This window comes from Hyla sarda, chromosome 4 (genome assembly GCF_029499605.1).
Source record: "Hyla sarda isolate aHylSar1 chromosome 4, aHylSar1.hap1, whole genome shotgun sequence".
Classification (NCBI taxonomy): domain Eukaryota; kingdom Metazoa; phylum Chordata; class Amphibia; order Anura; family Hylidae; genus Hyla; species Hyla sarda.
In genome coordinates, this window is record NC_079192.1 from 267,829,942 (window position 1) to 267,857,749 (window position 27,808).

Consider the following 27,808-nt stretch of genomic DNA (forward strand, 5'->3'; position numbering starts at 1 on the left):
TATATATATATATATATATATATATATATATATATATATGGAGATTAGCTCTGTAGAACCAGTCAAATAGCAGCAACCTATCAGTCAGAGACAGGGACTCAGAAATAACGATTAAACAGGGCTTCTCCCTTCTTTATTTTTCAGCAACAAAACAAATACAGCCTTCACGCTCAGACATAAACACAAAAATAAATCCTGCTTGTCCAGGGCTTACTATACAGGTCTCTTTCCTGTCTACACAGGTGGCTTACTACCAGCCACCCAACACAGTAGACAACATATAATGTTACTTACACAGGTCACAAAGTCTCCTTTTTGAGGCTGCAAATCTCCCGATTCAAATTTTCAGTGGAAAAGGTTGTTCACTCTATTTATGTGTGTATTACTGTTGAAACTTTATAGATCTGATGTTACTTTGCACTATTTATATATTTTTCTATGCAGGTTATATTATTAAAAGGCTAATTTACTACAAAACAGGTGATGACTGATTAGGCTCAGGAAGTAGATAAATAAAGGTACATTGTAGTAGACCTATACCTCATGGATTAGACACTGTAGTGTCTTATGTAAACATTCTGTGAGATTTCATGGATGCGTTAGAAGATTAAATTGCCTCAAGGGTTTACCTAAGTTGAGGATCTAGCTGGTGTTTTTTTTTTTTTAAAGATAAATGATATTAGGAAATGAAGTTAAATTGTGTATGCCCAAGCAACCCAAACTGAACATTTTGATCTATTACCCTTGGCTGTTTATAGTATACAAAACCCTTCAATTAAGCTGTTTGAATAGTGAAGACTACAGTAGAAACAAGAAAGAGAGTTTTGTATGAATGAATAGAAACATGTATTTAATAAATCACCTTATAACTAATCATTTTAACAGCAGGCTGGATATTATACCAGGAGCATAGATTTGTGTCTGTTGAATAATACATTAACTGTATGCAATGATTTCATATCTTTGGATCTTGAAGCTATGATTTCAAAAAGATAATAATTTGCGTTGATAGAAAAAATGGGATACATTTAATAGCAATAAAAGGCAAGATGAAGCAACACTACTACCTCTATACAGGCATTAGGTTAAAAAAATGGAGTCAAGTATGGCATCCAAGAACTATGGAGAACTTTCTACAGTATTCAAATCTGATCTATTACTGCTTACTAGATTAGACTTAAGGATATTATAATAAGTCACGTGTGTTATCAAAGCAGGTGTGACCCATCAAACCAGATATACCACAAGACCTCTTAATGTGTTTTGTGGTATTTGCAGCAGATGTCAATGGCAGATTATGTTAAATTGGCATTACCATATGGACATTTTTGCCATATCTATAGGATGTGCCATAACTGTCTTATATATCTATGATCCACAACACCTGATGGAAATCTTGAAGTCAAGGGGATCTCTCAGGATCTGTCAGTGTACGCCTGGTCCTTCTAGCTTCAATTTCTGGCTCCTTATGGAGCCCCAACGCAAATGGGAACCTAGCCTAAGTCCTGTAAATTGCAAGGTAAGGCTTCCATGGATAAAACTTCTTTCTTAAAGGGGTACTCCACTGGAAAACATTTTTTTTTTATCAACTAGTGCCAGAAAGTTAAACAAATTTGTAAATTACTTGTATTAAAAAATCGGAATCCTTCCAGCACTTATCAGCTGCTGTATGCTGTACAGCTGCTGTATTATCAGCTGCTTTTCTTTTTTTAATTTTCTTTCGGTCTGACCACAGTGCTCTCTGCTGACACCTCTGTCCATGTCAGGGACTGTCCAGAGCAGGATAGGTTTTCTATGGGGACAGTTCCTAAAATGGGCAGAGGTGTCAGCAGAGACCACTGTGGTCAGGCAGAAAGGAAATTCAAAAACAAAAGAACTTCCTGTGGATCATGCAGCATCTGATAAGTACTGGAAGGATTAAGATTTTTTTTTTTTTTTATAAAAGTAATTTACCAATCTGTTTAACTTTCTGGCACCAGTTGATTTAAAAAAAAAAATGTTTTCCAGTGGAGTACCCCCTTAAGCATTTTTCGCAGATGCTTGATTGGATTGAGACTATGGTAATCAAATCACATCAAAATTGTGAAAATTTTTCTCAATAACTTTTTAACAATTTTTGCAGCGTGACAGGGCACACTTTCCTGCTAAAAAGGTAATTGCCATTTGGGAATACTGTTACCACAGAAGGGTGTACTTGGTCTGCAACAATGTTGCGGCAAGGTGCGTGGCACGTGTCAAAGTAGCAACTACATGAATGCCAGGAACCAAGGTTTACCAGAAGAATACTGCTGGTAAACTCCTGAGCATCACAAAGCCTCTGCCAGATTTCCCATAGTGGATCCTCATGTCATCTCTTCTGCAGGTAAGCAATCTAGTCATCCAAATTACGTTAAAGAAAATGTGATTTATAAGACCAGGCCACCTTTTACTGCTCCATGGTCTAGTTATTCTGTCAACATATCTATTAGTGTTTTTAGCGATGTATGGGGTCAGCATAGGCATTATGTGTTCTGAAACTTTTCTATCATAATCAGCATTAACTTTTTTCAACAGTTTGTGCTACAAAATCTCTTCCGTGAGATCAGACCAGACAGGTTGGTTTTAGCTTACCACTGATATTAATGAGCGTTGTGTGACCATGCGCCTACTGTCGGTTTACAGACTGTACCTCCTTAGGCCACTTTTAGTAGATACTAAGCACTGCATACTGGAAAACCCCACAAGCCTGCTGTTTTGGAGATAGTCTTGGCATTCTTACTGCTCCCAATACAGCAATAACTTTTCACTTGCTTCCCAATATTTATCCCATCCCTTGACAGGTGCTATTTTTTTCCCGGCAATGATGTGTGACATATTTTCCTTTTGTCACGATTTATCTTTCAGTTCGTTTTTAAGTTTGTATAATAAAGGTGTATATTATTACAAAATGGCCATGAAGTTAAATCTATTCAATACTATACTTATACAAAATGGTACTGGCATTTTCTAGAAGAGGCCACCCTTTTTCTTTAGCCATATGTTTCAAAAACTAGCTCTTAAAAGAGAAGCAGTGAAAGGAGACTACCACAGAGATCCTTCAAAGTTTCCTTTTTTCTAAAGTGGGAGGACACTTCCCTTCTATCCCTTCAATAGCATATTGATGGCATTGAAAGTTAAAATTGTATTCGTCAACCATCAGTGGATCTTTAAAACCTTTTCGGTACATAACTCAACCTTCAGACTCCGCTTTTCCCATTGATCTGTACGTATGTCCACTGGAAAGTTTTTCAGAGGCAGAATAATGCCTGGATTAATAGGTCTGTTCAGAAACAGCACTTTAGCATTCGCCTTGTGTACATAGCCATTTTACTAGTGGCATTCATGTGATGCTATTTCAACTCGAAGGCATAGCTGCAAACAAGACATTCCGCAACAAAAGCATGGAAGGGTCATTTGATGCACATTACTAAAACCTGACACCTCCATTTGCATTTTATTTTATATTTAACCAAGGAAATCAACTAAAACAGAAATATTTCAGTATGAGCTATGGCATGAACATCTGCACTTCATTTTTTATCCAAATAACTTTCTGATCTTAGCACATTGGTGGAAATTTACTAAAGACTTTATGCAACTATTTTGGAGGGAAAAAGTTGCATGTTTTGGTGCACATTTTAACCAATTTTCAAAGAAGCTGGAATAATTTAGCGGAACTGGACAGAGAATCCTGAGACCTTACAGGTTTACCATCATCAACTGTTATAAATGACTACAGAAATCAATGCCAACTCATTGCTTGTGTAGACTTCAGAGGGATGTGTCTCTTAACACATTTGGCACATCTTACCCTAGTAGACTTTTGTTAACGGTGCATTACCGTTTACTGAAAACAGCTGCTCAGAGGTTTTTGGCATCCTGAACACCTCCAGCCATGTAAGCAGGCCAGATTAAGCAAGTGGCCCTTTGTTCTTGAGGAATATGCAGGCCCCATATCCTGTGAATATGCAATAAATATCTGAGATGGGGATGCCCCTTTAAGACTTGTCTTACATATACATGCCTTCTGGCTTACTGGTGGTTGCCATATTTATCAGTGTACAACACGCACTTTTAAAACTTAAATTTAAGGCAAAAACCCTACCTGCGTGTTATTTACTGATTTAAAGTGGCCGCAGCACCGACTGTTAAAGATCAGCTGCCCAGCCTCAGCCACTTTAAAACAGTGATCAGCAGGGGCTGTGGGCTCAGACGCAACACTTCTGTCCTGCTTTTTATTTTTTTAAAGGGTATTCCGGCCAAAAAATTCTTAGCCCCTATCGAAAGGATAGGGGATAAGATGTCTGATCGTGGGGGGCCCGCCGCTGGGACCCCCCTGCGATCTCCCTGCAGCAGCCCGCATTCTATGCGTAGCTGCGTCTACAGTTTCGGAAACCACTGGGAGACAGGGACGAGACGTCACGCCACGTCACCTCCATTCATTTTTATGGGAGGGGGTGTAACGGCCGCAACGCCCCCTCTTATAGACATGAATGGAGGGGGTGTGGCGTGACTTCATGTCCCCGTCTCGGAAGCCCGGCGGTTTCCAAAACTGCAGAAGCAGCTACGCATAGAATGCAGGCTGCTGCAGGGAGATCGCGGGGGTCCCAGCGGCGGGCCTCCCGCGATCAGACATCTTATCCCCTATCCTTTCGATAGGGGATAACATGTTTTTACCTGGAATACCCCTTTAATTTTCCCTTACCTGGTCGTGTTCTGGCAGGCTCAGGTCAGGCGGTGAGTCTTGCGGGCTGTGCGGCCAGTAAAGCATGACAAGTGACATTTCCTGCCAGCTCCTCTGCGTGGCATCAGGGCATCATTAGTCCTACCTTGCAGCCCCCACTGGTCACTGTTTTATAGTGGCTGCAGGAGACATCTCTCAACATGCTTTACTGGCTGCATAGCCTGCAATACCTACCGCCTGACCTGAGCCTGCCGGAGCGTGGGTAGGTAAGGAAAACAAAAATATAAAAAGCAGGGGGGAATACTAGTCAGTGGAAAGAATGATGAGGCAGGGGGGAAAGATGAGGCAGGGGGGAATGATGAGGCAGGGGGGGGGGAAATCACAGTTGAAATGAGGCACAAAGGAAAATAATGAGGTACACAGGGGATCTGGGGGTTAAATGTGGCACAGGGGCTGATAAAGGGGGAGGAATGATGTGGCACAGGTGGGGGACCAAACTGAGGAGCAGGGAGAATGATGTGGCAAATGGGGAGAATCAAAGTTGGGGGATGATGGGGCATTTAGTTCAGAGCTTCCAAGTCATTTATTTTACTTTTTTATTTTTTTTACTCAAATTTCCCTGTTAAAATGAGGGTGCGTGTTATATGCCGATAAATATGGTACTATTTATTTTCTAGTAATGTTGAAATACTGTGTTTTCTATACAAAAACATATATGCCACAAAAGTCCAATTTGATAAAGATAACAATTTTATACTACAGACACAAAGAAAAATAAATGTATCGAGACCCTGACAAATGTATCCTGGCTGACTATAAGATCATGCTTCTGTGTAACTGTCACTAAATGCTGAATGAAGATCTAACAACAATAGGCCTAGAGGGGATTTAGCAGCTGATGGACATCTCAAAGTCAGCTAGTGTTGAAGGACAATGACCATCTTTGGTACTGCATGGCCTGGCAGTGTATTTGGGAACAAAGTTTTATAGGATCCTGCACGCTAAACAGGTTTAAGAGCAGACAGAGACATTAAAGCTGAAAACAGCTTTGAGCTATGCAACATCTAAATCATTACAATTGCGCGTACTTTAATAAATAAATAACATGATATATAGATAAATAGATAATTTGTCTCTTTCCAAATTACTGAACAAAATGCTTTGTTATAGCCTTTATTCAAATAGTTTTACTTTGCAGAGTAGTTTACCTTTACATATGTAGTATCGTGAGACACAAAGACGATTTTAGTGTCTCCCAGTGTTACCGCATCAAAGGCTGGGTTTTCATATTAATGTTTCTATGAGCTAGTTGCCCTCCCAGATTTGGTAAAACTACTATTTAAAAGAAGACTCCAAATTAGTTCTAAATACTGGCTAGATATCATGTTTAAAGGGATATTCCAGGAAAAAACTTATCAGCTGGCTCCAGAAAGTTAAACAGATTTGTAAATTACTTCTATTAAAAAAAATCTTAATCCTTTCAATAATTATCAGCTGCTGAAGTTGAGTTGTTGTTTTCTGTCTGGCAAGAGTGCTCTCTGCTGACATCTCTGCTTGTCTCGGGAACTGCACAGAATAGAAGAGGTATGCTATGGGGATTTGCTTCTAAACTGGGCGTTTCCCGAGACACATGTCATCAGAGAGCACTTAGACAGAAAAGAACAACTCAAATTCAGCTCATAAGTACTGATAGGATTAAGATTTTTTAATAGAAGTAATTTACAAATCTGCTTAACTTTCTGGAGCCAGTTGATATATAAAAAAAAGTTTTTTCCTGGATAACCCCTTTAAACCCAGCCTAAGAGAGCACAACCTAGGTGTGACCAAGCCTACATGGATATGACAGATATTGTGCAACATTTGCATGATATTATAGGCTTTAAGAAGAATGCTTCATGGACTATAATCAAATTCACATACACGTCTGTGCCAAAGTAGAAATCCTGGATTTTGGTTACTATTTTATATATTTTATACATAGAACAAACATAGATGATTGTCAGCAGAAAAATACCACACTGACATCCGAGATAACAAAAGCGTATTATAAATTGGCATTATGTATTAGACTATTACAAACTATTGAATACTAACGTTGAAAGTGAAATTGTTCTGCATGAGTAAGCAAACCACTAAATCGTGCTTGTCTTTAAAATAAGCTTAAAATAATTTAGGAAAATCCCAATCTCATTTTCCTATTATTTAGAGCTCATGTGATGGAACATCGGTTACTGGAAGGCTTTTGTAAATGTAATACTTTAAATGTCACTAATGATGCAATGTAATGTTGAAGACATGAGCTGGTGAGGTAACATGCTAAATACAAAATACACTTATGTTGTATACAGTGACCCCCCGACCTACGATGGCCCCGACATATGATCAAATCGACATACGATGGCCTCTCAGAGGCAATTGCATGTCGATGTCAGCATCGACATACAATGCTTTTTTATGTCGGGGCCATCGCATTAAGTGCTATCCGGCAGCGCAAAATGCACACACTGATAGCAACACCGCCGGAGAAATGCTAGTACAGGCTTCCAGTATCCATACTTTCAGGTGCTGCACATCTCGTATCTTCACAGCATAGACAATTGCCTTCAGATGACCCCAAAGATAAAAGTCTAAGGGGGTCAGATCGGGAGACCTTGAGGGCCATTCAACTGGCCCACGATGACCAATCCACTTTCCAGGAAACTGTTCATCTAGGAATGCTGGGACCTGACACCCATAATGTTGTGGTGCACCATCTTGCTGGAAAAACTCAGGGAACGTGGCAGCTTGGGATCTATCCAATGTGGGTTAGTGTCAGACCAATAGCGGTGGTTTTGTTTGTTAACTTCACCATTCACATAAAAGTTTGCCTCATCACTGAACAAAATCTTCTGCGTAAACTGAGGGTCCTGTTCCAATTTTTGTTTTGCCCATTCTGCAGCACCTGAAACTACGGATACTGGAAGCCTGTGCTAGCATTTCTCCTGCGGTGTTGCTATCAGTGCGTGAAGAGTGGGAGAAGAGGGTTGCATTGACAATCCAACACAATGGGCAGCACATTGAACACATTTTATAAGTGGTCAGAAACTTGTAAATAACTCATGAAAGAATAAAGTTACATTAAAACCAAGCACATCATTGTTTTTCTTGTAAAATTCCCAATAAGTTTGATTTGTCACATGACCCTCTTCCTATTGAAAAAACTAAAGTTGGATTCAAAATGGCCGACTTCAAAATGGTTGCCATGGTCACCACCCATCTTGAAAAGTTTCCCCCCTCACATATACTAATGTGCCACAAACAGGAAGTTAATATCACCAACCATTCCAACAGAAACCATGAGGCCATGTTGGACCTGTTGAATGAAGGACAACTGTGCCTGTTGATCCCCACTGATTTATCACGGAGTCCATTGAGTTCCATTGTAGTTTGTGTTTTGCCGCGAAACATTGCGCAGCATGCTGAGTCTTTTGTTCTTATCAATTCTGCCAAAACTACCAACAGACGCTCCGAATGAAGTCTCTGACAGTAGTGTTAATGCAGCCTTACTCTTACTTTGCCAACAACAAAAGCTTCAGATGAGCCAAAAACCAAAAAGACTTTGCTTTCACCAACCCTATTTACGACACTCTCTTGAAGACACATAAAAGCATTGGATTGCTAATCACTTTGATCCGGCATATAGGAAAATTAGTTTATCTTCCTGATCAAAGCAAATTACACAGATCATTGCTGATTAGAATGCAACAGTAAAATCTCCATACTTTTTCTATTCCACTGCCTTTTCTCTCTGAAACAGGGCTTGTGTCAAATATGTAGGTATTTCCCACGGCCAGGGCGGACTTTGCTTCCAACAAGCTCTGCCTCTGAGACAATGGTGCTTACACAGACACTAAAGTTCTTTAGTTCAGTCATTGTATGAGCAGAGAACTGGTAACCCCTTCGCCAGCATTTGATGGGACATCTAGATTTACATATTTCTCTAATTGCATTTCTTGAATGTGAGTAAGATTTATCTGAGCAAAGTTAAATGCTTTCTTTCTTCTCTCACCCGAACACAGAAAACTGGCTAAGAGCTGTGCAACCTCTTGCAGATTCTCCTTGTATATCTGGTAATTTAGAAGTGAGCAGTCTTTTTCTTTTTTTTTTTCCAAAAGGGTTGTACGAGAGGTACAGACAGGCGGCTGGAAAGAAACATTTTCCTGTACTTTTCTACGTGAACATGTTGGTTTTAGAATAATGATTTGCTTTTACTGTGCTACACACATGGGGCCATTATATTTTTATATGTGAAAAATTCTCCCTTCACCATTACTGTTTCATGCCATAAAAAGCCCACAAAAATTGCCCTTTCCAGAATTCTTCTTGCCATGGCATGTGTGCAGGGACTGTGAAGTGGTGATCAAGATTAACCCAATCTTTATTTATAATCAATTACTATAAATTAATAGTAAAACTTACATTTAGCTGTATTTAACTCAATCATGCCAGCTGCCTATTTGAAAATAAAATGGTTGCCTTTTTCCACCTCCTTGGGCTCAATACAAAACATCTATTGAGCGTTCCTTTTTACTTCAGCTGCCGACTTTTAACAAACCAACCAAGCGGAATAACAATGCAGCTGCAACATTTTATGGTATTTCTGTAAGTCTTCTTCCTAGACTAAAGGTGTTAATTAGGAATAAAAGAATCCAGCTCTCTCCAAGCTTTCTTTCACAAACTACCCACTAGCTTCTGCAGGTTTCACAGGGAAACGAATCTTGTAAAGGGACAAAATTCTTATTTGCCACAGTAGTAACTCATGTTTAGGATCTTTTCATCAGCGTGTTTTAGTTATGTTACAAATTTCATATTGAATGTTACAGACTGACTACAGACACACACATACACACAAATCAAAAGAGAATGTCAATATTGTATGGTAAAAAAAAAAATCACTATTTAAAAGGAGAACTCCGGGATGTAACAAGTTATCCCCTATCCTAAGGATAGGGGATAAGTGACAGATCGCGGGGGTTCCGACCGCTGGGGCCCCCCACAATCACCCGCATGGCACCCCGATTCTCAGCATGAATGCGGTGTATCAACCACCGCACAAAGTGGCAACCAACACCCCCCTCCATGCAGCTCTATGAGAGAGCTGAAGCGCTGCTTTCGGTAATATCCGGCTCTGCCATAGAACTGCATGAAGGAGGCATGTCGGCCGCAGCTTCGTCCTGTGGTCAAAACGGCTCCTTTCATGCAGGGAGCAGGGGCTCTATGCAGGAGATTGCGGAGGGGGAGGTGTCAGCGGTCAGACCCCCCCGTGATCTAACACTTCTCTCCAAGGATAGGGGATAAGTTCGTACATCCCGTATTTCTCCTTTAATACATCAATCCACCTGACTGTACATTATTGTTATTTTGGGGTCACTTTAAAATGTAGTTTAACTCTTTAGATGCTAAAGTTGTTTGCAACATCGAAGGTCTTTTACTTAGGGTGCGGTCTTCCTCCCTCAGTCCATCTGCACTCTGCAAAACTATTGTAGAGTGTTTATGAGTTAACATGACAGCCAGATTAACAGAAGAACCCAAATCTGCCTTGGGTGATACTCTGAATATCACAATATTTGAACCATAATCACGTATGGTGAAAAAAAAAAAAAAAAAAATAACTATGGCAAAATTCCATTTCCTTTCCCATTACAAAACCTTACTCCTTCCAGTACTTATCAGCCGCTGTATGCTTTAGAGGAAGTTGAGTAGTTCTTTTCAGTCTGACAGTGGGCATACAGCAGATGATAACTACTAGAAGGCTTAAGATTTTTCAATAGTAGTCATTTAGAAATCTGTTTAATTTTCTGGAAGAAGTTGATTTGAAAAAAAAAATTGTTTTCCACTGATGTACCCCTTTAAAAATGTAACAGCAAAGTCCGGTGGCCTATGCTGCATTCTCTTTATAAAATGCAGAGCAAACAAAATGTGGCAGAGTTAATATTCTAGATGTGCCACAATTCTGTCTTAAATGGGTATTCTCAACTTGCAAAGTTATCTGCTATCCACAGCATAGGGGATCACAGGCTGATTGATAGGGGTCTGACCACTAGGACCCCCACCAATCATGAGGACAGAGAAAATATGTGCACCGTATGAATGAAGTACTTTGGGGTCACTATAAAATATAGTTTAACTCTTCAGATGCTAAAGTTGATTGCAAGTGGATTGCTCCCTTCATTCTCTATTGGTCTTTGGAGCATTGCCAAGCTCAGTACATTAGAAAAAAGGGTATGAGAGAGCGCTTCTTGGTGTAATAAAAGAGGGATCCTCAATGTAAAGATAAAATGAGAAAGCCGCTCACCAAAGGTGGTTGTGTAGCCACATACACAACAATGGTAACCGCATCAAAAGATAAGGTATCCGCAGCCCTCCGGTGAGGCAATGGTGATCAGTCGGTCTGATTTCAGAGAGAACGCCGGCTCCACGTGGCGCAGGATACAAACGGAAGGAGATCAGGTAAAAGCAAGCTAGTTTATTTCTCAAGATGCAACATGTTTTGCGGCGGGAAAGCAGCTTCATCAGGCACCAGGTGCGAAACACGTTGCATCTTGGGAAATAAATTACCTTGCTTTTACCTGATCATTTCCCAAGATGCAACGCGTTTCGCACCTGGTGCCTGATGAAGCTGCTTTCCCGCAGCGAAACGCGCTGCATCTTGGGAAATAAACTACCTTGCTTTTTTGTGCCACGTGGAGCCAGTGTTCTCCCTGAAGACAGACCGACTGATCAGTACATGGGAATACCTTATAAATCTGTGTAAAAAAAGACATATTTAGATATTTGATAAACTATTTTTAAAAATTAAACAAGTACTGCATCATAATAATTTATAAACCAAATGGAATATACTGGCAAATTTTACTTTAATATTTTTATTTAGATATTTATTATCAGAACAATTAATACAAGAAAGAAAAAGAGGACTTCTAGCGTTCTCTATACAAAAGCTTTGTCACATAAAATATTTCAAAAGCGGCCCCAGGTGTTCATTTATTAATTAAATATACAAGATTATAAACTTAAAATATAGTCAATAACAAGTATCAGTCTTCTAAATTCCTTCAAGAAATAATTTTAGCCTGATTGAACTACAACTAATACTACAGTATTTTGTCACAACACAAATATGTAGCTGCCCTTTCAAGTTCCATTTTTGCCACCACTTTAAGGGCTCAAAGAAGGCAGGCTTCATCTGATAAATGTAATTGCTGAATGAATGCTTTTAATCTAATGTTTATTTATGCATACATAAATAATATTTGATCCCTCTCTGTAGTATCATACAACCAAAAGGTAACAGCATGAAGTCATTACCTTTAGACTTGAAAGCAGAAAATAAAGTTATGAAGTTATCACCACTGGGAATTAGTCAAGGTTGCTAGCGTTCTCAGCGAGAGGCCATATAGCACGCAGCACAAGTGCTGCCAAAACCCATTACTCCAGCCCTTGTAAGAGGCTCAGAAGCTCTGCTTGTTGATTTAATGTTAACAAACTGAATGGACATCTGAGGCTACCTGTGGAGTATATGAAACAGAAAAACAAATGAAGTCACCCTGAATAACTGTCAAAAGGGTAAACAATAATAGGCATGTAAGAGAATACAAAATGCAACAAAAAAGGAGCTAAATAAAATTGCTGTCATTTTCTATGCCTTTTTTTAGGATTGATAGATTTAAAGTGGTTGTCTGACCTTGGTAAAAAAAAAAGGTTCCTATGGGTCCATTCATATGGGTGGAATACCTGCAGAATTTGCTACCATTGTCTTCAAAGGATCAGCAGAAAATTTGAACTCTATGTAGATTAGCATTGAAGTAAATGGTAGCAAAATTCGCTGCTGATCTTCTGCAGCAAATATGCTGCAGAAATTCCAAAATTTTAGCCTATCTTGCCAAAGGGATTTCCATTTGTGAGAAACAGAGTGGTTGTTTAACCTTTGAATGAACTCATCCACCCTGGGCATAGGGTAGGCATTTATTTTTAAAACCTCACAGAGTTTCCAAAAGTCACTGCAGAAGCGCTAGCTTCCATTTGGCTTTAGGACTAATAAAATTGGGCTGGACCATTCACTTTTGGATTTTTTAATTACTCCTAAAGCCAATATTCTCTGGACCTCTTCTAAGACAATCTGTCCACAGGTTTATAGAATTTCTAAAGTTTCCTGCCACTTAGCCAAAAACTTGCTTTAGACGGTTGGCACTAGAGTTAGAATCCGGTCACCTGGTTTAAACTCCCTAATTCCCTTCTTTGGGTCTCTTGGGCCCTCTGCACGTGTTCCTTGACCATTAATATCACCTTGAAAATTCTCTTTTGCACTTGTGCAACATGATTAATTATACTTTTGTATGGGGTAGCTTCCGACTCTTAAGTCTCCTTAGCCACATGAAGCAAACCACAAGTTTTTGTTTTTTTGTTTTTGGTGCAGTGCATCAGTATCCAACAGTATCCACAGATCTGCTTCCTCTCTGTTGCTCTCTGGTATTGTTCACTGTAATGCCACACAGGTGTGGACCCACTGTGCCACAAGTGGAGCCAGATGGAGCAAAGCTGATTAAGATGTTTATTAACAGAGCAGGTCCAGAGTCCAAGGGATGAGGCAACAGGCAAATCCAGTAGACAAACAGGATCAGCAGACAAACAGGCAGAAAGAAAGACAGTCAGGCGTCATGTTAGGCAGGCTACAGAGACCTAGCAGAGCAGGATGAACAACCTAGCTGAGGCCTCAGGCAACAAGTGAGGGACATATAGGGAGTGCCAGGCAGGGATAGGAAGAGAATCCAATAGGGAGTGCTCTATAAAACACAGCCAGTGCTCCCGAGTGGCCCCTAGTGGGCAGAAACTGCAGCGAGACACATCAGAGCGGGAAGACCAGGAAATATAGCAGACACATGGCACAGAAAATGTCACCTGATGCTGGTAAGAACCAGGACACATGATACACTGGTGTTTGCCAACCAGCAGCGTTACACTCACACACCTGAGAGATCAGGCTCAGGACTCCAACACACACCAAAACTGGAGTATGGGATCTCCAGAACCTTCAGTCACTCCCAAAACCTGGACTCATTCTCCAGCTTTATGTCACTGAAGAAAGAAGCCTCAGTGATACATAACTCCCATCCACCATTTTACCAGCTGCTTGTTTACATAAATCATACTCATCTCCCCATATTCTCCACAGTGCAGGTCTGATATCCTCCTTTCCCCGCTTCTTCCAAGATAAGCCACATCAGCAGGAATACACCCCTTGGTCAGTTACTGGCCACAGCTGTGTCCTGCCTCAGTCAATGATTGAGTTCAGTTCCTACTGAGAAAGCTTGTCTTGAAAGAAGTGGTGACGAGTGGGGACCAAATCCCATCACAGAGTTGCTGGGTATTAGAGTAGGGGCGTATGATTTATTTCCAATTTTTTTCACCAACCCCACCCCACACACAAACACACACACACACACAAACAAACACACACACATATATATATATATATATATATATATATATATATATATATATATATATATATATATATATAATGATGTCCACTTATGTTTTTTTCAACTGAACAGTTTGTTTTTATTGCATCATAAAATGAAAAATAGCTATAACTGAAATAAAAATACTAAAATTGTTTAAGAAATCAGTTTAAAGAAGATGACAAAGCCTCAGAAAATATGAATGAAAAGCCACAACATTCCTCTGCAGGCAGCACCAGAGAACAAGAGATGTAACTGGTTTTAGTCATGTCTTCTGTCCTTGCCTTTGTCACCTGTTGATCCACTGTTAACTCCCAGGCTGACCCAGAAGTGTAGATGAAAAGGACCACACATGTGAAGCTTGTTTTCCCATGTTTTTGTAATTTTATGTTAACACCAACTTGGGAACTCAGCAATACGTCTGGCTTATTTCTTTCTCCCTATTTGGGGAAATACGATTGCAGACTTCAACAATATGTTTTCAATTGTTCTATTTTTCCACTATATAACAGCCAGCAAAATGTGATGCAGATCGCTAATCTGTATAAACAGGTTTACACAACCATCACGTATGTTGGGGTGTTCCCACAGAACCAGTATTAACCCCTTAAGGACGTACCCATTTTTTACCATAATGACTAGGCTTTTTATTTTTTTTCTAATTTAACATGTGTCTCTTTAAATGGTAATAACTTTAGAACGCTTTTTCTGAGTGGAGCGATTCTGAGATTGTTTTATTGTAACATATTGTACTTGATATAAGTGGTGCATTTTTGTTGACATGCTGCATTTTTTGTGAAAAACTCCAAAATATTGTGGAAAACTGGAAAAACTCTGGCTTTTTTTATGATGTACACTATGTGGTAAAAGTGATGTTATATTTATTCTGTGGGTCGGTACAATTATGGCGATACCCATTTTATATAGCTTTCTATGTTCTTTTTCCTTTTCTGAGCAAAATTCTTTTTCTGCCATTCATTTTTTAACAACCATAACTTTTTTATTTTTTGTCCAACGCCATTGTATGAGGGCTTATTTTTTGCGGGATGAGCTGTACTTTTTATTGGTGTCATTTTTGCGATACGTGCTACCTTTTGATCTTTTTTATTCTGCTATTTGTACCAAAATTGGTGAAGTTTGTGCTTTTTTGTTGTTGTTTTTTTATGGCGTTCACCGAGCGGGATAATTTACATTATAGTTTTATAGTACACGTCATTAGGGACATGGCAATACCTATTATGTATATGATTTCTGTTTTTGATATTTTCTGGTGATAATACAGGGCTTTAATTGGGAAAGGGGCATTTTTGTTTTTACACCACATACTTTTATTGAAGAACTTTTAATTTTATTTTTTACACTTTTTACAGGTTATACTATGCTGCAATACATTTGTACTGCAGCACAGTATGACCCAATCAGCTGCAAACAGTACAGCCTGTGTGATCCAGTCTGTGGCTGGATCTCACAGGCTTCCGTATCTGACCTCCTGCTACCATAGTAATCAACAGTGACCCGCGATCGTATCGCAGCGCCACCATTGGTGAACAGAGGGAGCGTGCTCCCCCTGTCAGCACCATAGATACATGATCAGGTATGATCACTGTATCTATGGCGTAAATGCTGCCGGGACTGGCGCAATCGTGGCCCCGGCAGCTGTGGCAGGACTCTAGCTGTGATTGACAGCCAGGTCCCGCCGCCGATCTGCCCGTGGCAGTGCAGGAGAGCTAGGACGTATGCATACGTCCCAGCGCGCAAACGTGTCGGATGCTGGGACATATGCATACGTCCTATAGCAGGAAGGGGTTAAGCAGACAAAGGCTAAGGTATTGTACAATCACTATATTTATACATCTCTCTTCTTGTATACAATATTAATGTTAAAAACTGCATACAGACTGCATACCAGCCTATGTCCCAAGTGGACACACACACACACACTAGGGTCAGTTTCACAGAAGGCATTCTGACCTATAAGTATGTGTTTGTGTGTGGGAGGTTATCAAAGTATCCAAAGGAAACCACCCAAGCACAGGTCAAATATGATGTCAGACCTGCACTGCAACACTTTTATTCCCTTGTTACCTAAAATAATAGTATTTGGATCAATATTTGGATATTTGGACCTTGAATAGAATCCAATGTGGGTGTGGTAGTAAGAGGAATTATGCAAATCAAAGCATGATACAAAATGTCATGAATAGAATAGCTCTGAGGTGGATTCTGCCGGATCCCGATGATGACAGTAGCATTCATTAGAAATGAATAATTGAGCATATATGACTGTATCCCTGTATAGCAATGTGCCAGATGAATTACTGCTCGTAAGAAAATTATTGACGCTGACAGGAGGCACCACCGTAAACTAGCTCAGAAATGTTTCAGCCTTGTCAAGTGTTATATACTCAAACTTCTTGTCATAAAGAAAAACAAAGAGCTTCGAAGTCAGCTCAACTAATCTGTCCCCATCTACACAACTCTCAGCTCAACTGAAAGGCTGATGTCATGTAAAAGCCAGTCATCAACTATAACTGGAGTCTGTGAGTGTCATCATTGGAGATACATTTAACCCTTTATGGACACTGCCCCTTCTGCCCTTTGGACAGAGCAAATTCCTCTTTTGCATCTTTGATTTTTCCTTCTCGCCTTTTCAGAAGCATAACTCTTATTTTTTCATCCACAGACCAATAAAGGGCTTGTTTTCAGTGCACAGCCAATTGTACTTTATAATAACACTTTTCATTTTACTATAAAATGTACAGGGCAACCAAAAAATATTATTTGTAAGGGGAAATTGAAGAAAAAAAAAAAACACACTTTACAGTAAAAAAAAATAACAAGTTATTTCTATTCTGTGGGTCAATATAATTTAAGGAGTACTCAACTGGTGCCAGAAAGGCAAACAGATTTGTAAATTACTTCTATTAAAAAATCGTAATCCTTCCAGTACTTATTAGCTGCTGAATACTACAGAAGAAATTATTTTATTTTTTGAAACACAGAGCTCTCTGCTGACATCATGAGCACAGTGCTCTCTGCTGACATCTCTGTCCATTTTAAGAACTGTCCAGAGTAGGAGAAAATCCCCATAGAAAACATATGCTGTTCTGGACAGTTCCTAAAACGGACAGAGATGTCAACAGAGAGCACTGTGCTCGTGATGTCAGCACAGAGCTCTGTGTTCCAAAATGAAAATAATTTCTTGTGTAGTATTCAGCAGCTAATAAGTACTGGAAGGATTAAGATTTTTTAATAGAAGTCATTTACAAATCTGTTTAACTTTTTGGCACCAGTTGATTTAACAAAAAAAAAAAGTTTTCTCCCGGTGCTTCTCTATTATTGTACTGCATAGAAATGCAAATTGTATGAGGGTTCATTTTTTGCACCGTGATCTGTAGTCCTTATCATGACCACTTTTGAGCTTATATGACTTTTTGATTGCTTTTCATTCCATTCTTTTCTAGAATGTGAGATAACCACATTTTGTTTTTTTTATTTTTACATTTACACTGTTCACTATACGGGATCATAAACATTATGTTTTAATAAACCACCAAATATGTGTTGTTGTTGTTTTTGTTTTTATTTTGAAAAATGGGAAAAGGGAATTTATTTTTAAAAAAATTCCGGGGAGGGGCTTGCGTTTGTTTCTTCACCTCTTAAGGACACAGGGTGTAACTTTACACCCTGTGCGTGGTCTATAACGTGGGGTCACGGCATGACCCCGCGTCATAGAGGGTCGGACCCGGCGGCTAATGAAAGCCGGGACCCTGGGCTAATAGCATGCGGCACCGATAGTTGTGTTGCAAACTATTTACCGTTTAGATGCGGCATTCAAATTTGATCACCGTGTCTAAAGTAACAAAAATTCACTCCTGGCAGCTCAGTCGGGCTGATCAGGACCATCGTGGTGAAATCAACAGAAGGGTGCCTTAGGACGCAGCAGAAGGGTGCCTTACCTGCCTCCTGCGTGTCCAATCTGCGATTGTTTGCTCCAAGCCTGAAATCCAGGCTTGAGCAATCAACCACCGATAACGCTGATCTTCTGTTTAGCAGATCAGTGTGTGCAGTGCTATAGCCACTAGAGGGGGCTATAACACTGCAAAAAAAAAAAAAGTGTGAAAAAAAGTTAAAGATAATTTAACCCCTTCCCTAATAAAAGTAAGAATCACCCCCCCTTTTCCCATTTAACCCCTTAAGGACTCAGCGTTTTTCAGTTTTTGTATTTTCATTTTTTCCTCCTTACCTTTTAAAAATCATAATCCTTTAAATTTTCCAACTAAAAATCCATGTTATGGCTTACTTTTTGCACTACCAATTCTACTTTACAGTGACATTAGTCGTTTTACCAAAAAATCCATGGCGAAACGGAAATAAATAAATAAATCATTGTGCGACAAAATTGAAGACAAAACGCCATTTTGTAACTTTGGGGGGGGGGGGGGCTTCCGTTTCTACGCAGTGCATTTTTCGGTAAAAATTACACCTTATGTTTATTCTGTAGGTCCATACGGTTAAAATGATATCCTACTTATATAGGTTTGATTTTGTCGTACTTCTGGAAAAAATCGTAACTACATGCAGGAAAATTTATATGTTTAAAAATGTCCTCTTCTGACCCCTATAACTATTTTATTGTTCAGCGTACGGGGCAGTTTGAGGGCTCATCTTTTACGCTTTTTTGTGATCTGAAGTTTTTATCGGTACCATTTTTGTTTTGATCAGACTTTTTGATCGCTTTTTATAAATTTTTTAATGGTATAAAAAGTGACAAAAAATTCGCTATTTTGGACTTTGGAATTTTTTTACGTGTACGCCATTGACTGTGCAGTTTAATTAACAATATATTTTTAAAGTTCGGACATTTACACACGCGGCGATACCACATATGTTTATTTTAATTTACACATTTTTTTTTTTTTTTTGGGGAAAAGGGGGGTGATTCAAACTTTTATTAGTGAAGGGGTTAAATCACATTTATTAACACTTTTTTTTCCACTTTTTTTTTGCAGTGTTATAGCCCCCATTGGGGGCTATAACACTGCACACACTGATCTTTTACACTGATCTCTGGCATATCGCGGGAGTCGGCACAGGAAGTAAATTTATGTCCTGTGCCGTTGAGGAGTTAAAAAAATATATATAAGAAAATAAAAATATGTGGTATCGCCCCGTACGCCTCAATAGCCAAAGGCGTACGTGCAAAACAATTCCAAAGTCCGAAATAGTCTATTTTTGGTCCCTTTTTATGAAATGAAAAATGTTATAAAAAGCTATGAAAATGTCCGAGCAATACAAAATTAGTACCGCTAAAAACTTCAGATCAAAGCGCAAAAAATGAGCCCTCATACCGCCCCGTACGCAGAAAAATAAAAACATTAAAGGGGTCAAAAGATGACAATTTTAAACATATTCATTTTCGTGCATGTAGCTATGATTTTTTCCAGAAGTAAGACAAAATCAAACCTATAAAAGTAGGATATCATTTTAAACATATGGACTTACAGAATAAAGATAAGGTATCATTTTTACCGAAAAATTCACTGCTTACAAACGGAAGCCCCCAAAAGTTACAAAATTTAATTTTTTCTTCAATTTTGTCGCACAATGAATTTTTTTCAATTTCGCGATGGATTTTTTGGTAAAATGACTAATGTCACTGCAAAGTAAGTAGAATTGGTGGCGCAAAAAATAAGCCATAATATGGAATTTTAGTGCAAAATTGAAAGGGTTATGATTTTTAAAAGGTAAGGAGGAAAAAACAAAAGTGCAAAAACTCCTTAAGAGGTTAAAGGGGCTGGAAAACATTTTTTTTAAATAAACTGGTTCCAGAAAGTTAAACAGATTTGTAAATTACTTCTATTTAAACATCTTAATCCTTCCAGTACTTATCAGCTGCTGTATGTTCCACAGGAAGTTCTTTACTTTTTGAATTTCCTTTCTGTCTGACCACAGTGCTCTCTGCTGACACCTGTCCATGTCAGGAACTGTTCAGAGCACGATAGGTTTGCTATGGGGATTTGCTTCTACTCTTCTTCAGTTCCTAAAATGGACAGAGGTGTCAGCAGTGAGCACTGTGATCAGACAGAAAGGAAATTTGAAAATAACTTCCTCTGTAGTATACAGCAGCTAATAATTACTGGAAGGAGTACAATTATTAAATAGAAGTAATTTACAAATACGTTTAACTTTCTGGAACCAGTCGATTTAAATTATTTTTTGGGGGGGACTTTTACATTCCCTGTTCAGATTCTTAACACTGAATAATGCCATACTTTTGCATAGCATTAATCAGTGTTATCGGCGATCTGCAGATAAAGCTTGCTGAACCAGGCTTTATCAGATCACCCAGGACCAGTTTGGAGCAGATAACGGGACCTCTAGTTGGCCTGTAAATCCATCGGACCACCACATACAAGTTGCGGGGGTGCAGATCAGTTAGTGACATTGTCATAGCGGCTTGTTGTGACGCTATTGATCACAGCACTTAAAGGAAAACTGTCACCTTGATCACCCACACTAAACCCAATATACTGGGTTAATGTGTGGGTGACCAGGTATCCAAAGGACGGGTCACTTACTAAAATCTGTGGTTCCCGAAATATTGACTGGCGAAGTTCCCCTTCTGAATTCAGGGAGTTGCGCACAGGAGGCACCCCTGCTTCTTTCCATCTTCTCAATCAGCCGTCCCCTTAGTTAGCATATTCATATTCTGCGACTCTACGTCCTAGTGACATGAGTCGTCCCTGCTTCTTTTCGTCTTCTCAATCAGCCGTCCCCTTAGTTAGCATATTCTGCGACTCCAGGTCCTAGTTAAGGGAGTGCCACGTGAGTGCTGCGCCCTGTCAGATGAGTACATGCACCGGCAGCTCTACAGCTTTCACATTACTACAGCTCTCACATGACATGTATGTAAACTGCCGGCGCATGCGGTCTACCGACAGAACGCAGCACTCAAGTGACATGCGACTCACGTCAATAGGACCTGGAGTCGCAGAATATGAATATGCTAACTAAGGGGATGGCTGATTGAGAAGACGAAAAGAAGCCTCCTGCCCACGACTTTCTGAATTCAGAAGGGGAACTTCGCCAGCCAATATTTCGGGAACAACAGCACAGATTATAATAAGTGACCCCTCTTTGGATTCCTGGTCACCTATACTATAACCCAGTGTATTAGTTTTAGTGTGGGTGATCAAGGTGACAGTTTTCCTTTAAGGCAGAAATGACAGAAAAAACAAGTTCGTCATTTTCCTTCACCGACTAAATGCACAGCTACTGATAGTAGCCATCCCTTACAGTCTATGAAGCGAGCGCAGCTTCATAGTTTGAATACCCCTTAGGATGTAAAATGAAGTCCTGGTGCATTAAAGAGTACAATGATCTTGTTACATTTTATAATCCTCCCAGTTCACTTCCCCCATCATGATAAACCACCCCCTGCCTTTATTTTTATTATTTGTTAGTTTTCTACCTTGATATTGCTCTGTATTATCTGCTCAGTCTCAGTCAAATTCACAGACTCGGAAGGGGCAGTTCTCAGCATCATCTGAAGCCATACAGGGGAGAACTTCCTCCCTCACTCTGCTACACACAGCCCAGAGCAGTTCAATGTGTGAGATGAGCTATGATTGGCTAAAGCTGCCCCCCCCCCCTCAGTATTTCAGACTGCACTTCCTGATTTTGGACTTATGCCAGGCCAGCAAAATGTGCTTTGTACAAGTAGGGAGACACCTAGAGCCAGCTTTTTTTTTTTTACACAAATAAAACATAGAAAGATTTTTATTTACCATAAAAAGGTGCAATAGAAAAAATCAGTTTTAATGAGAGCGCCCATTTAAGTACCAGGACATACATTTAACTCCTTAACGACGCAGGATGTATATTTACATCCTGCACCGGCTCCCGCGAAATAGCATGGGGTCATGCGGTGACCCCTCGTCATATCGGGTTGGTCCCGGCGGCCATCAACGGCCGGGACCCGCGGCTAATGCAGGACATCACCGATCGTGTGTGCTTCATACACAGAAAAAAAAAAAAAACGTTTTAAACATATACATTTTCCTGCATGTAGTTATGATTTTTTCCAGAAGTACAACAAAATCAAACTTATATACCGTACTTATCGGCATATAACACGCACTTTTAGAACTACAATTATAGGCAAAAACCCTATAAATCTGCCGGTCACTGATTGAAAGTGGCCGCAGCCCTGGCTGCTTGTTAAAATATCAGCAGCTCGGCCGCCGCCACTTTAAAACAGTGACCAGCGGCGGCTGCTGCAGCACGGATTGCACCTATCATTGTCCTCCCCCTTTTCCTCGGCTTTTCTCCCCTGCTTATTTGTAAATTTAACCTCATCTGGCCGCGCTCTGGCAGGCTCAGATTCAGGCTCTGGGTCTTTTGGGGCTGCGTGGCTAGTAAAGCATTCAAAGTGTGCCGAGTGACGATCCCTGCTGGCTCTTCTGTGTGGCGTCAGGGACGTCACTCGTCATTCCGTGCAGCTGCAGTGGGTGAAAGTGACGTCCCTGATGCAGAAGAGGAGCCGTTGTAATGAGAAATTCTGTGTCTTGACAAGTTCTGTGTCCCGATCAGCTGATGAAAGTGCTCAGCACTTTCATCAGTTGATCGGGACACAGAACTTGTCAAGACACAGAATTTCTCATTACACTGGCTGGGATGGTCACTCGGTATACTTTCAATCTATTACTGGCCGTGCAGCCCCGGAAGCCCCACAGTCTGAACCTGAGCCTGCCGGAGCGCAGCCAGTCGAGGTTAAATAAAATGTAAAAAAAAAAAGCAGGGGAGAAAAATCATGGTGAAGGAGAGAGGACAATCATAAGACACAGATAATCTGGGGGGGGGGGGATGATGAGGCACAGGAGGGGGATCACTAAAGGGAAATGAGGCACAGGAGGATCACTAAGGGGAAATGAGGCACAGGGGGATCACTAAGGGGAAATGAGGCACAGGGGATCACTAAGGGGAAATGAGGCACAGGGGGATCACTAAGGGGAAATGAGGCACAGGGGGATCACTAAGGGGAAATGAGGCACAGGGGGATCACTAAGGGGAAATGAGGCACAGGGAGATCACAAATCAAATGAGGCACAAGGTAAATGAAGAGCCACAGGGGGATGGGGGGCGTGTTGTAGCACAGGGGTTGATAAAGGGGAAGTAATCATGTGGCACAAGGGAGGGGGGGCAGATTGAGGAGCAGGAAAATTATGTGGTAAATGGGAATGATGTCACATGAAGTTCAGATATTCAAAGTAATTTAATTTACATTTATTTATTTTTTTACTCAAATTTCCCTGTTGAAATGAGGGTGCGTGTTATACACCAATGTGTGTTATATGCCGATAAATACGGTAAGTAGTGTATCATTTTAACCATATGGACCTACAGAATTAACATAAAGTGTCATTTTTACTGAAAAATGCACTGCGTCGAAACGGAAGCCCCCAAAAGTTACAAAATGGGGTATTTTTCTTCAACTTTGTCGCACAATGATTTTTTTTTCCATTTTGCCGTGGATTTCTGGGTAAATGACTAATTTCACTGCAAAGTACAATTGGTGGTGCAAAAAATAAGCAGTCATATGGATTTTTAGGTGGAAAATTTAAAGGGTTATGATTTTTAAAAGGTAAGGAGGAAAAAAACGAAAATGCTGAAACTGAAAAACCCTGCGTCCTTAAGGGGTTAAGTCCATTATCCTAAAGGGGTTAAAGGAGTTTCTGAGTTCTGAAAAAAAGTTAAAATTGGAGATGCCATAAATCAACAGATGACATGCAATAGTCATTGATGCAGCCAAGTAAACAATGACTAGCAGAAGGGACTGGACTACCACAGTATGTAATGGCTCTCTGGCTGAGAGAAGCTCTGTAACATATACTGTATGTCTCAACAGGAGATAGATCATTGAGAAACCCCAGGTCAAATCATACATTGGACCTCAAGTGGCTGTCCTGGATACTGTATGTGTGGAACTTTCTCATATTTACTACAAGTTTACTCATCCATAGACGGTTGAAAACAAATTTTGCGGTTGACTTTGCTCCCAATTATATAATTGTAAGATTCCTGAAATTACATATTTAACCAGAAGTTCCAGGCACTTCTTAATTGTTCCAAATATTCTACCATTAAGATTAAACGAACAAATATGTGTACATTGAAAACGCTCAAGATGCAGTCACTAATTCCCCTATTAAAATCCATTGCTGGTTTCTGTTACTCAATATAATATGCGGCTGGCAGGATCTGCTTAGCAGCACTAAGAGTGTCACTTACGCTCTGTATGGAGGGTGGTGGATGGGTAATTTGTCAATTCGCTTAAATGGAGCCTCATTAGTTCGCTGTGTGGGTTTCTTTTAGGCAAACAATGGTAATAAAGCAGTGTCACCAACAATTCATTTACAGATAAAGGAAATTAGCTAGAGTAGATGAGGCCACAATTTTATTATTGGCTCCATTATACATGCACTTAGGGTTTATCTACAAAGACATTTTCCTAACAGTTAAAATTGTATTTTTAAAATGACTATAAACCAACAGTAAAATGCACAGAAAAGCTGAAGGGTTCAGAAATAAGATCATGATTTCTCATGCTATAGCTGCTTCATGGGTTATTTTTTTTTTTTTTTTTTTTTTATGATTTCACCACTGGTACTAGTTTAGGGACAGACAGATTACTGTAGAGTTTAACAACCAGTTAGACACCTCTAGCATCTGGTTCTAGCCAACCAATATGCATTTATACACCCTTTAGCCATAACAATAAAACCACTGATTGTTAAAGTAAATTGATTTTCTTGTTATATTAGGCAGAAAGTGAAGAGTCAGTTCTCAAAGTTGATATGTTGGAAGCAGGAAAAAGTGTAAGGATCTGGGTAACTTTGACAAAAGGTCAAATTGACATATCTGGATTACAGGCTAAAATATACCAGGTAAGTTCCTGATATGGCATGGTTAATTACTACCGAACATGGTCCAAGGAGGGACTACTGGTGAACTGGTGACTTTTACTACTTTGGCACAAGCTGCTAAAACATTTAATGTTGGCCATGTAAAGAAGTGCCAGAACACATGATTAATTGCAGGTTAAAGCATATAGGGGGCGATTTATCAAAACCTTTACAGAGGAAAACTTGTCCATAGCATAGCTTGTCCATAGCAACCAATCAGCTCGCTTCTTTCATTTTTATGAAGGCCTGTGAAAAATGAAAGAAGCAATCTGATTGGTTGCTATGGGCAACTGGGCAAGTTTTCCTCTGCACAGGTTTTGATAAATCTCCCCCATAGAGACTAGAAAGAGAACCCATACTGACTGCTATCTACTGCTAAAAGCAAATTAGCACTTGAGCATGAGAACTGGACCAAGGACCAATGAAAGAAAGTGGCCTGATCATATAAATCATGTTTCTTTTTTATCATAATGGCAGCTGTATGTGGGATTGTGTTGGTTACCTAGGAAAGAAATAGCACTTTTATAAACTACAGGAATATGGTAAGCTGATGGAGGTAGTGAGATGCTAATAGAAATGGTTTGCTTGGACCCCGGCATTTAAATGGATACCTCACATGCTTTGACACCTACCACCTACCTAAACATTGTTGCAAACCAAGTATCCTTCATGGCAATGGTATTTCATAATGACAGTGGCCTCTTTTAGCAGAATATTATGCCCTGCCTCATTGCAAAAATGTAACATCCTCAAACCATCTCTAAACAAATATCAGAATTATCAAGATCCCAAATGAATCTGAAAAAATTAGTCCTGAAAAAACAAGTTCAATCCACAGAGTCCCCACCATGCAACTTACAAAAAACTTAAAGGGTTATTCCATTGCTCAATCTATTTTTTTTTTTTACGAATCCTGGTGCATGAAAAATAAAAAAGCAAACATACTCATCTATCTTGATCCCCCATCTCTGCCTTTCTAAGAGTTCCTGGTCCCCACTGCTCTTTGCTGCTCTCTGGTACTAGTGACATGTCCAGGGAATAGTCAGAAATGCAGCAGTGGGGGATTCAGGTAGCTGATTATGCTTGATTTTTTTAGTGTTCATGCACCAGGATACAATTGTAAAAAAAAAATGTGTAAACCGCTTTAACCTTTAAATTCCTTTAAAACCTTTAAGTTGCAATGTGGGGACTGTGTGTAAAAAAAGGTTGTCCAGGAATAGAAAAACAGAGCTAATTTCTTTAAAAAGCAGCGCCACCTCTGTCCTTAGTTCATGTGTGGTATTGCAGCTTAGTCCCATTGAAGTGTATGGAGACAAGTTGTAATACCCCACACAACCTAAGGACAGCAGTGTTCCTGTTTTTGGAAGAAATTGGCACTGGTTTTCTATTACTGGATAACCCCTTAAAGTCAATACATTTGAAGTTAAAGGGGTACTCCGGTGGAAACCTTTTTTTTTTATTTTTTTTTTTAAATCCACTGGTGCCAGAAAGTTAAACAGATTTGTAAATGACTTCTATTAAAAAATCTTTACCCTTCCAGTACTTTTTAGCAGCTGTATGCTACAGAGAAAATTCTATACTTTTTGAATTTCTTTTTTGTCTTGTCCACAGTGCTCTCTGCTGACACCTGCTGCCCGTATAAGGAACTGTCCAGAGCAGGAGAAAATGCCTATTGCAAGCCTATGGCGCTCTGGACAGTTCCTGATACGGGCAGAAGGTGTCAGCAGAGAGCACTGTGGACAAGACAAAAAAGAAATAAAAAAAAGTATAGAATTTTCTCTGTAGCATACAGCTGCTAAAAAGTACTGGAAGGGTAAAGATTATTTAATAGTCATTTACAAATCTGTTTAACTTTCTGGCACCAGTTGAAAAAAAAAAGTTTTCCATAGGAGTACCCCTTTAAAGTTCTGTTTCTTTTAGACCTCCTTCCAACACATACTCATTTTTTCAGCATTTTTTTTAAGACTTGTAAAAATCACTATGTATTCAGGCATTGTTCATGGCAGTTTGATGCCATTTTTATATATTGGTGTTTTTAAAGTGTTTTTTGGTGAAAGTCTATGGGAATATGGCAGGAAAAAAGCAATACTTAGAGCATGCTGTTATACGAAAAAAGGCACTGACATCAACCAAAACACTTTATATGTGGACTTTTCAATATTGTTCTATAGACTTAAAAGTTATATCTGGCAGCAGTGACCTTATTAAAAAAAAAAAATGCTATAAAAAACACTGCGTAATTTTAGCCTTTCAGTTTAAAGTAATTTTACAGGAAAACATCATGAAGATGGATTATAATTTGACCCCTTCCTGTACCCTTACGTAACATCAAGGACTTGTAGTACTACTACTACGTCAAGGTAATTGCACAGGACCAGCCATGAGATCACTGGCTAGAGAATGGCTGTAATACTACAAGATATTGTAATAAAAATATGGTAATCCAAAGGCCCTTTATGCAATCAAAATTTTATTATATTAGAAATATTAAAACAAAAACACTAACATCACCCACACATTTGGTATCTCCTTATCTGTCAGAATGTGTAATACAAGAAATTTTTATATATATGTATATATATCAGGGATATATATCACCGGGCGCCGGGCAGGTAAATTTGTCCGGCCCTTAGCCCGGT

At 39.5% G+C, this 27,808-nt stretch overlaps 1 protein-coding gene across 2 annotated transcripts in view; it reads right to left on the reverse strand.

Moving 5' to 3' along the window:
* Window positions 1-27,808, reverse strand: part of LGR5 (leucine rich repeat containing G protein-coupled receptor 5) — a 175,779-nt gene that overhangs the window by 129,954 nt on the left and 18,017 nt on the right. The window contains exon 1 of one of the 2 annotated variants that reach the window (XM_056574124.1): window positions 20,784-21,113. The exons of the other annotated variant lie outside the window; for it this stretch is intronic. The gene's annotated coding sequence lies outside the window, so the exon portion shown is untranslated. Of the gene's footprint in view, window positions 1-20,783; window positions 21,114-27,808 lie in introns of those variants that run through there. 2 annotated transcript variants of the gene reach the window in all.